The following is a 9557-nucleotide window of genomic DNA, read 5'->3' as shown; positions in this document are numbered from 1 at the left end:
GCAAAAAAATAATCCAGATGTAGGTGAGATGGCTCAGGAATAAGGTGGTTAGATGTCTAGGCACTATGCAGTGTGTTTGGAGGAGTTTGCAATACAAAAATAGGAAGAAAATGAGAGTTGAGATCCTTGTTCAAAATTTATGTGTGATTTTTAAACTAACTTTCAAATGTGTTTTAGTTGAATCTCATATTTCCCAACAGATGCTGGAATCTTATGGTATATATATATATATATATATATAGACTTGCAGTTCTGAGTTTGTGTTACCACCGGAGAGGAGGTTGCTGCAAACAGTGTTGGCGGAGAACAGGGATGTAAAAGGGAGAAGGTTCCTTTCCAGCCATTTAACCAAAATGAAGTAAAGCTGAGCAAATCTAATTAAGAAAATTTCTCAGAAGACTTGTAGAATTTTTGTATGATTTCTTGGGATGGTATTAGCAGGAAAGCTCTCTTAGATCGTTCTAGAGTTTTCTGTGGTTTTCTCTGTCTTCTGTGCAACTCAGCACTACTAAAGCTTAGCTAAAGAAATTATTTAAAAATAGTTTTTATTTAAGGAACAGACAAAGCTCAGACCCTTTTAAAAACATTTAATGCTTGATGAGCCATGTTGAGCATATACCTTATTTGTGGATTATAACTTGTATTTTATTTTTACATATGGTATACAGATTTTTTGTGAATTTGTCACACTAGTGAAGATGTACATCATTGCACACTTAGATCCAGTGGCTCGTGGCACTGCTTTGTTGTAGAGATCCTGATGCTTACTCTATAGTCAAAAATCTGTGTTTTGTCAGCACTGGATATGTAAAGGTATCATTTTTGAATTGTGGAAACTCACCTTTTATATAGGTTAGTTTATCTCTGAATTGTGTCTTCTGCAGCTTTGTACCCTGACTCCCATTGTATCAAATTGGTATTTCACTTATAAGGCCCCGAACAGTTTCATCCTTTTCTGGTTTACTGCTGGTCTCCTTTATTACATAAGCCTCTTCTGCTGAGAGATGTAAAATAAATCAGCTAGCTACCATGACTGGGCTCATAAAGCCCTTTTAAAAAAGTCTATTCACTACAGGGTCTGTATTAATCACCTGAATACTTTAATATAGTGTCTTAATTTACAGCTATCAGCTTCTATCGTCTTTTGCACAGGCAGGAGTGGAGTGCCTTGCTTGGCACATACTTAAATCCTGTCCTAGTTTGTTGGTTTTGGGTCCCCGGACTTGTTACAGGCTTTGGTCCCAGCTCTTGTGTCTTTCTGTCCCCTGCACCGGTGAGTTGCTTTTGGGAAGGAAGTTCTTTTGCTTCACTGTCTTCAGTGCATTGTTTATTTGTATGCACTGGGTTTGGATCCCTCTTGAGGACTGGGGCTTTGAATTTGGTTTGCAGTGCTATGAAAGCCAGCATGCCTAGTGGGGGATACACAAATGTTTTTGTCCATATCTGTTCTTTTTTAAGGGCTTCTTATTCAGGGACAGGGGCTATTGTTGTTTCAGTCACACCTTCGTTCCTCTTGGGTTTGCTATGTAAATAATTGTAAGAATGGGGCTTATAGTTGATGCAAAGTCTACTCTTCCAAGTAGTTAATTGTGAAAAAAAATTCAAGATGAGCAGCATTAAATCCACAATAATTCAGAATGAGAGTACCCACATAAAGATTTAGTGGTTTAAGTATTTTATTAGATTAGTTTGGCTTTCTGAGTGTACTTAGGTGATCAAGCTTTCCAATACATGCTATGAAATAATTTTCTGCCAGTTTCAGTACTGTGGAGATTTGTGACTTGAAGATGTTTATACTTTTTGTTTTTTTCTGCCTCTTAACAGCACTACCAAGTACACTCTGAGACTGTTGTTACTTCTCAGCTCACTCCCATGTGGTATCTCTAGGTAGCTGTATTTGTATTTGAGGTGGCCTCAAAATTTGCCTTAATGCTTCAAGTTTCTCTGAACTTACGTTATTTCATCAGAATGCCATAAGTTTGTCACTTCAACAACCCAGTTGTAGTGCTTTGGCTGTACCAAAAAGTTACTTTTATAAAATCTGTCTCTCTTCAGATGCTGTTAGATAATGGATAGCACCTTGGACTGTTGTTGAACAGATATGCTCCCCAATTTGTGGTGGTTGTTTTCAATAGATGTTGACATGGCACAGAGGCTGCTGATGAGACATGAAGAACAAGATTTTTTTTGTGCTTCTCAATGCCAGTGCCTAAGGTAATGATCAGTAGGTTTCTAAGGGTTTAGCCAATTGTTTGGCTGTGATTCGAGGACTTCAGCGATGTGTTTTGGAAACACAGTTCTGTAGCACGCACGTGCTAAAAACAATCTGTTTCCCAGTGTTGGTGCAGGGAAAGGAAATGAGTGACAGTGACTTATTCTACATGATATATTTACATGTAAATTCTACTATGCTGGTTCATATATAGGACTATTCACAGAGGTATCTTTTGGCTTCTTTTTAAAAGTCAACATGATTTTCCCAAAGAATAGGACTGTTGTTTATTGGTGCTCCAGACTGCTTGTATATGCTTATGAAGGACCAATGTACACATTCTATTTCCTGACAGCCAAGGCAAGTTCTCCCCAAAGAGACAAACAGCTGAGCTAAAGACTGTAGCTGATACAGGAGAGTCACTGATGTGACAGTACTGTGGCTGTTAATGACAGGTTTACTGCTGTTCTTGCTGCCCTAAGGCGGGGTTCCCCCCCCGCCGGAAGCTCCAACAGAAACTTCATGACATCCAGAACAAGTGGTTTATCGATCTAACTGCAAAAACTCAACTATGTGCAGATACGGGAGATCACAAAGGATTCTATGAGGCCCTGAAAACAGCATACAGGCCTACATACCAGGTACAAAGCCCTCTACTCAGCGCTGGTGGGCAAATGCTTCTAACAGATAAAACCTCCATTCTGAATCGATTCGGAGACACACCATCTATAACGCTGCCATTTCCTTTGAGAACGCACGCAGGATCACTCTTGAGGAGAAAAGACAACGCAGAAAAAATCGTGTCTTGCTGAATATACCAAGACTGCTGTGCCTTTTGCAGTCGGACATGTCTATCTCGTATTGGCCTCATAAGCCACCAGCGTGCTTGTAACAGTCGTGGATAGAGCCTTCCTAAATCTTCGTGCGCTAAGCCTAGCCATGATGATGATGATGATGATGGTGATGATGATGATGCCCTAAGGGATTTTTTGCTGGAGGTAGGAATATAGTGCAGGCAGCAAGAATTAGAGGGCTGCTAGTTCAGACTGCTGGCTTTGCTTGTAATACTGCTTGGCATAACTTGTAAGGAGATCTTTTGTACAGCATGAAGTTTGTCACTGTCAGCTCAGCTGCAGGCAATTCCCCTGTCTCTGATTGTAGATCTTTATTTGGTATATGAATGTTACGATCCACCCCAGAAGGGGAGGGTAACCCAGGTTCTTGATAATAAATCCCTTGGAGTGGTTTAGAGTGAAACGACACTGAATAATTGGTGTTTGTAAATATATATATATATGTAGGGTTTATTTTAGAACAGTTTTGTTTCAAAGGTAAGCAGGTATGTTGCCGTTTTGGGTGTTATCATCTACAGTAATACAGCAATATTAAAGAAATGTAGAAGGAAAGGAACAGAAAGAAAGGATAAAAGTGGAAAGGTATATATACTCACCACCCACTAGATCCAGCGATGAAACTTGGTAGTTGCAGCTTTCATGTCTGTTGATTGAAGTGATGGTCATGATCTGTTGGGGCTGGGGGAAGCCCCCCAAAAAACTCAAAGATTTCATGAGTTATTATACACTTCAAGCTCAGGTGGGAACATACTTCCTCTGGGGCGGGGAGTTTTACAATGGATGATGTCACAGGACATGTCACCGCTCTTCTATGCTCTCCAGAAGGGTCTTCACAGCAAAGCCATCATGTAAGGGAGAACACTGGCATGATAAGAAGGATTATCCCACTTTGTAGGTATCTGGCAATCTAGTTTGTAGCTTCAGGTATGCATGCCCTTCAGCACTTGGGATAGTTGGACAATGGCACACACTTATCTGAAGGTCCTTTCACAGTAGGCATATTCAGGGACGGTAGGCTTTGCTGGTTCTGCAGCTGTTTCTTTGCAGTTTGACAAAAGTCTTCTTTGTGATCTTAGCAATGTTTAAACCATTAACTATTTCAGTCTCTGACAATGAAGAGCAGAGAGAGATTTGGGGGTGAGGGAGGCATGTAGGGCCTGAGGCAGATGGAGAGAACTTCACTGTGCCAGCAACAAGGAATTATTATCCAGGCTTAATAATCTGAAACATCAGATAAACGAACAATGCATCATGTTGTTCTCTAGAAAGAAAAAAAGGGTTGACTGAGACATTTTTGAGTCACCAGAGGTATATTTGAAGTGCCTTTAAAATGTTGACTCCGATGTTCATCTTCTCCAGACTCTGAAATGTGGGGGGGTGGGGTGTGTGTGAGGGGTGCTGCTTTGACTCACAGAAGTAAATGTTTAACTGTAAGCAGGGCTTTTTTGGTGAGCTATAATTTTCAAAAATTATTCCTTGAGGGACTACCAGCAGTGAATTTGTTCAAAAACCTGGAGCAAGGGCTTAAATGAATTGCAAAAAAAAGGAAGCCTTGTGATGCTGAAAGAAGTTCATCAACATGCTCTCAGTGTGTCTCTTCCCCTCACCCTGCCCGCTGTTGAATGTCCTGTTGCTTGATCTTGTAAAATAAAGGTGGGCTATGCCTAGGACTGGGAATAAACTTGGTTCTTCCTCAACCTTCCCTTTATATCTTGGGAAAAAAAGACATTTGTTTTTGTAAAAAGGTATATTCACACAAAAACAAAGAAAACCTAAACAAAATCCTACGATAGCAGTTTTTGTGAAAGAAAAGTGATTACAGGAATAACCAAGAATAAACTTGTTTTGTTGAACTTGGTGAGAGGAGCCAAAAGGAAGCTGGAGGTGAGAGATGCTCAGTGTTGAGCAGGTGAAGGGAGGAATGTGAATAAAACTTATGTTCTATTTCTGTCAAGTTAAACCACTTACAACACTGAATGCAACTCATCAACTTGAGTGTTGTAACAGACCAAACAGCAAAGCTACACTTCAGAAAAACAGTATTCCAAATGGGCTTTGCAAATACAGCCACTTAAACTCACAAGTTTTATATATACAGTTATTCAAGTGTCTCACTATGGACTGTATGTTCATAAGGAAGCAGTAAGTCCCTTCTCATGTTCTTTTTTTAACCTATTCTTCTGGTTGTGTCACCTGATAAAGCCTCTAGTCCTGCAGTGGCCTCCTCTTCTGACAGGCTTTGCCCATGGCATGGTACCAATGCTTCCATTAAACTGAGCCAGACCCTTTGATCTCATGGACAGGAACCAGGTACTGCTGATTTTAGTGGAGACAGTTCCTGCTCATATTAGTCTTTGGGCTTCTCTGAACTCTAGCAACTAGGTTTGTCACAGACTGGTGTTTATTCCATAATTCTTTTTCCTCGTACTACTGCAGGTTACTTTTCTGTTGAAGGAGCTTGCATAGACACACATGTACATGTTCTGCTATGCACATAAGTACTATTTTGTTGGTGTAGATCACTCCCTTAGCCCTATTTCTCATTCCCTGCAGCCTCTCAAAATGGCCAGGAGCCACACATTCAGGGACTGAAAAACTATTGTTACCAGAATATGAATATCTATTTATAAAAGAATTAAAGGGAGTCAGATGCCCAAAACATTTGAATTTCAATTGGAAATATTCAGTCTTGTTAATTGAATGCATTATTTTGCCAGCTTTCTTTAAAATGACATAATAATAAAAGAACTCAACCTGTTTTTAAAAGGCTGCATGTTAATAGCTTTGAGCAGGTGCTGTGGAAATCAGGGGAGTATATGAAATTTCAGAATACCCCCTCCTCCTATAGAAAGCTTATTTCTAAAAAGTGCACGTGTTTTCAGTCTGGTGTAGCAAATGTGTGAGACTATGTTCTCTTTGTACTTCTGCTGTTTTTAGATTGGTATTTTTGTAAGGATTCAACTTGAATTTGTCTCAAGTGGAAATTCTACTCAAGCTTAGTCAAAGCATTTCTAAAACATATCATTTTAGGGTCGCAAAAGTGCAAAACCAGTTAGCATAAAGCTTCCAGGAAAAGAAACCCACCAAACAACAGAAAAAAAACCCCTAAACTCTCTGAAATGTCTTTTGTCACCTGACCTGTAATTGCTCCAAAAAGCTGGCACAGAAAACTACAAAACTGCAGTTCATCTGCAGTTACAGACTGAGAAATAATCTTCATAGTTGACAGTAGGCACTGTCAACTCAAGTAAATTTAGGTCAAACTCTCAATCATGTGATCACATGCCTGGAGATGTAATACATTTTATCTAACAGCCAGGGGAAACAATCATTTAACCAAGTAACTGTTTCACTTCTTTAAGTGACTAATTTGATAGACAAGGCACAGTTCATAGGAAAACAATGGATCCTACAAGGGGATGTTCTTAGCCTGACCTTTCTGCCCAGCTGGGCAGAAAGTGGGGCCTGTTAACATAGAGATGTTTGCCAGCTTGAGGGGAGTGTAGCAACACCATACATATAATACAGTCTAAGTTATATCATGCATCGCATTGCATCATGTGTCTACTACAAATAATTTGCCTCTTCCTTTTCCTGCCACAAGGTTTGTAAAGTAGGGTATGAAGGAAGAGCATTTAATTAAAAGAAAAGCAAAGGGTTTGCTTTACCTTTAGTTTCAGAATAACAGGGGCTGGTGTATTCTGAAGACTCAATTCAGTACTTTATTGCACAGCTAAAACAGCAGGTGGATTTAAAATGAAGAGACAGCTGTATGGATGAGCTGCTGTATAAGCAGATTATGAAATGTGCAGTTTGTAGAGGTGGAATTTATCTACCCTCAGTAAGGAACTCTTTGCTGGTTGTTATTTGATAAGTTCAGCCATCATCTCTTGAAGATAAATGATTGTAGCTCTGACTAATTCCACATCGGGCTCTTATCATGATTTTGACTCTTTGGAAAGGTTTAGTTTATAATGGAAATATATTTTGCTGGTCTACTTTAATCATTATAAACCCCCTGTACTTGCAGTTTAGCGCTGTCAACTGAGCATTTGTAATTCATTCAGTACCTCATGTTCCTCTCCAATGATACGATTCCTTTCTGTTTGGTGATGACCCAGGAGAGAGAATCTGCATTTATATCTAAACAGAAAACCACTAGAGGAACTGTATTGTTAAATTGGATACTTTTATTGTCAGATTTAACTGAAAAAGGAATTTCTACTGCAATTTTTAATTTAAATGTGGAAAATAAGTCTGTACAGCTCACTTTGCAAATTGTTGTAGCCATTTGTTCAGGCAGAACAAGTGTCTGTCTTTGCTGTTGTACTATCACACCTTTTCTCCCAGGCTCTCATTGATGTATCTCCTTGAGGGAAGGTCTTTATTGTACCTTCATCTGGGATGAAAGTTTGAGGCAATTACCTCTCATTCTCTTCTTTCTCTAGAGCATAATATGTACAGGATTTTGCCAAATACATACCACCAAATAAACATATTTAAAAGAATGAGTACCAAGAACTGTGGAAAAAAAATTAATGTATACAATTTAGCTTCTGAAGATCTTTGTTTTCAAATTCAAAATTTATTTCACTGTTCATCATATTACTTTCTTTCCTTGCACTTTCACTTCACAAAGGTTCTTAATGCTGTTGCATTTAAAATCTTATTTTATGCTTCTTTTTTTAGTTCATGAAGGTGCCATGATTTTATGAGTTAATTTGCCAGTGGTTCCTAGTTGTGCATTAGACTGCCTGCCATGATGCCTCTGGTAGCTCCTCCCTTCCAGTGACAACTGCTGAAGTCCCTCTGCTCTGTGTGTCCCTACCTAGTTTTCACGTGCTCCTTCAGCAATGCCACTGTTACTAATTCTTTCCATTCCTCTTCTCTTTCTCACCAAAAATTATTGGGGTCCTGCACACTTACATCTAGAATGTTAGAAAGAATTCTAACTGATTGAATGCATCAATTCTCATGTTCAGGTAGAGAAATGCTTTTAACTAGAACATCTTCCTTCATCTTCCTCCCTCCTCCACTTACAGTTGCTTTCATCCATGTTCAGTTCACAGCGAAGAAAAGATCTCTAACTTGACTGAAATAATGAAACCAAGTGGTGTTACCACATTTAAAACCTCTTATGGCTGAAGGAGTGTACCAGTTGTGAGAGACTGGAGCACTGGAAAATGTTGTGTAGGCAAATGCAGACCTATGGTTCTCTTAAATTGAGCACATGTACTAAATTAGTGTAATGGTTGGTATAGTCTTATCTTCCTGCCTGGTCAAATCAAAAAGTTGAGCAAATGTGATGTTCTGTACAAATGACTGCTGGGCAAGCATGATTTGTATGTGATTTGTGCATCTCTGAAAATAAGGGAACTTATTTATTTAGGCACCAGCATGAATTTCTTTCTTTCGAACTCAATGTTTAGAAATTAAGTGTCTGGCTTTGTTTCTAACACACTTTGGGAATAGTTCTACTCACAGGCTTCTCTAGAGTTTTCATATTATTAACATACAAATCACTGCTGTTGGAAGTGAAAATTGAGTCAATTTTATGATCTCTCACCAGAGTCCTCGCAATCTTCTCACAGCCAGGGAGAACAAATGGGTCTTTTAGTGTGTCCTAAAAGTCAATAAACTAGAACTAGTTTGTAAGTTCCCAAACTGGGGTGACAGCAGAGAGGGCACATCTGCCTTTTAGTGGTATTCCTGCCCTAGTGCTCAGCTGCTCGTGGTCTGGTACAAAGTTTTTGTTTGGTTTGGTTTTTACAGATGCATGCTTTTCTCAATTATTTTAAGGCAAATTTCCCAAATACTTTAATAATTTAATCAGCAAAAATAAGTTCCTTAAAAACCATGGCCAGAAGAGGTAAAAAAAGGATCAAAAATGCATTTGAAAAGAAATGGGGTGCTGATGCTACCTGGCTTTGTAAATGGCTTTTGAATTGTACACAGTAATTCATCTGGAAGGGAGAAACTGCAGCTGAGAACTGCAAGATATGACCTCTGGTAATCTAATGGCAGAGAAAAACACTGATTAGGCTGTAGCTGTTAACATCTTTCAGGTTTGGGGCAGAAATCCATTGGCTCTTTCTTTTCTATCTTGTAGATGCAAGTTTAAAATTCAATACGATATCACAATTTTTTCAATGTTGTAATTTATTAAGTTTCTATGTACAAAGTCACGATGATTAAAGAGACAAGGAAATAAATTTGAAAGAAATTACTGTACGGCTGTTCCTAGAGGAAAAGGGGAAAAGGAATTGTTCTGATTTTTGAGTGTGACAACAAAGCAATGTTCTTATATCCTCAGAGAAGTATGAGGAGAGAGAGGGGCAGTAGTAGCTTAACAATAAAAACCATGTCTAAAGCCAATGTGTTTACCCTTAACAGTTGAGATGGATTAGGCAAGAGTAAGTTACTTTATTGCTCTCAGGCATCATCATCTTCTTTAAGCTGACTTCCAGCCCAAAGAGCTCAGCAGTGTCTGC

General features: G+C 39.0%; 1 protein-coding gene across 1 annotated transcript in view; it reads left to right on the top strand.

Annotated features, from left to right (window-relative positions):
* The first annotated feature begins 1258 nt into the window (after positions 1 to 1258).
* Positions 1259 to 9557, top strand: part of JADE1 (jade family PHD finger 1) — a 79582-nt gene continuing 71283 nt past the window's right edge. The window contains exon 1 of the mRNA XM_027689984.1: positions 1259 to 1273. The gene's annotated coding sequence lies outside the window, so the exon portion shown is untranslated. The remainder of the gene's footprint in view (positions 1274 to 9557) is intronic.

The sequence above is a fragment of the Neopelma chrysocephalum genome, unplaced genomic scaffold (assembly GCF_003984885.1).
Source record: "Neopelma chrysocephalum unplaced genomic scaffold, ASM398488v2 Primary Assembly neopelma1_79, whole genome shotgun sequence".
Classification (NCBI taxonomy): domain Eukaryota; kingdom Metazoa; phylum Chordata; class Aves; order Passeriformes; family Pipridae; genus Neopelma; species Neopelma chrysocephalum.
Note: the sequence above shows the minus strand (reverse complement) of the source record. Positions and strands in the feature narration are given on the sequence as shown.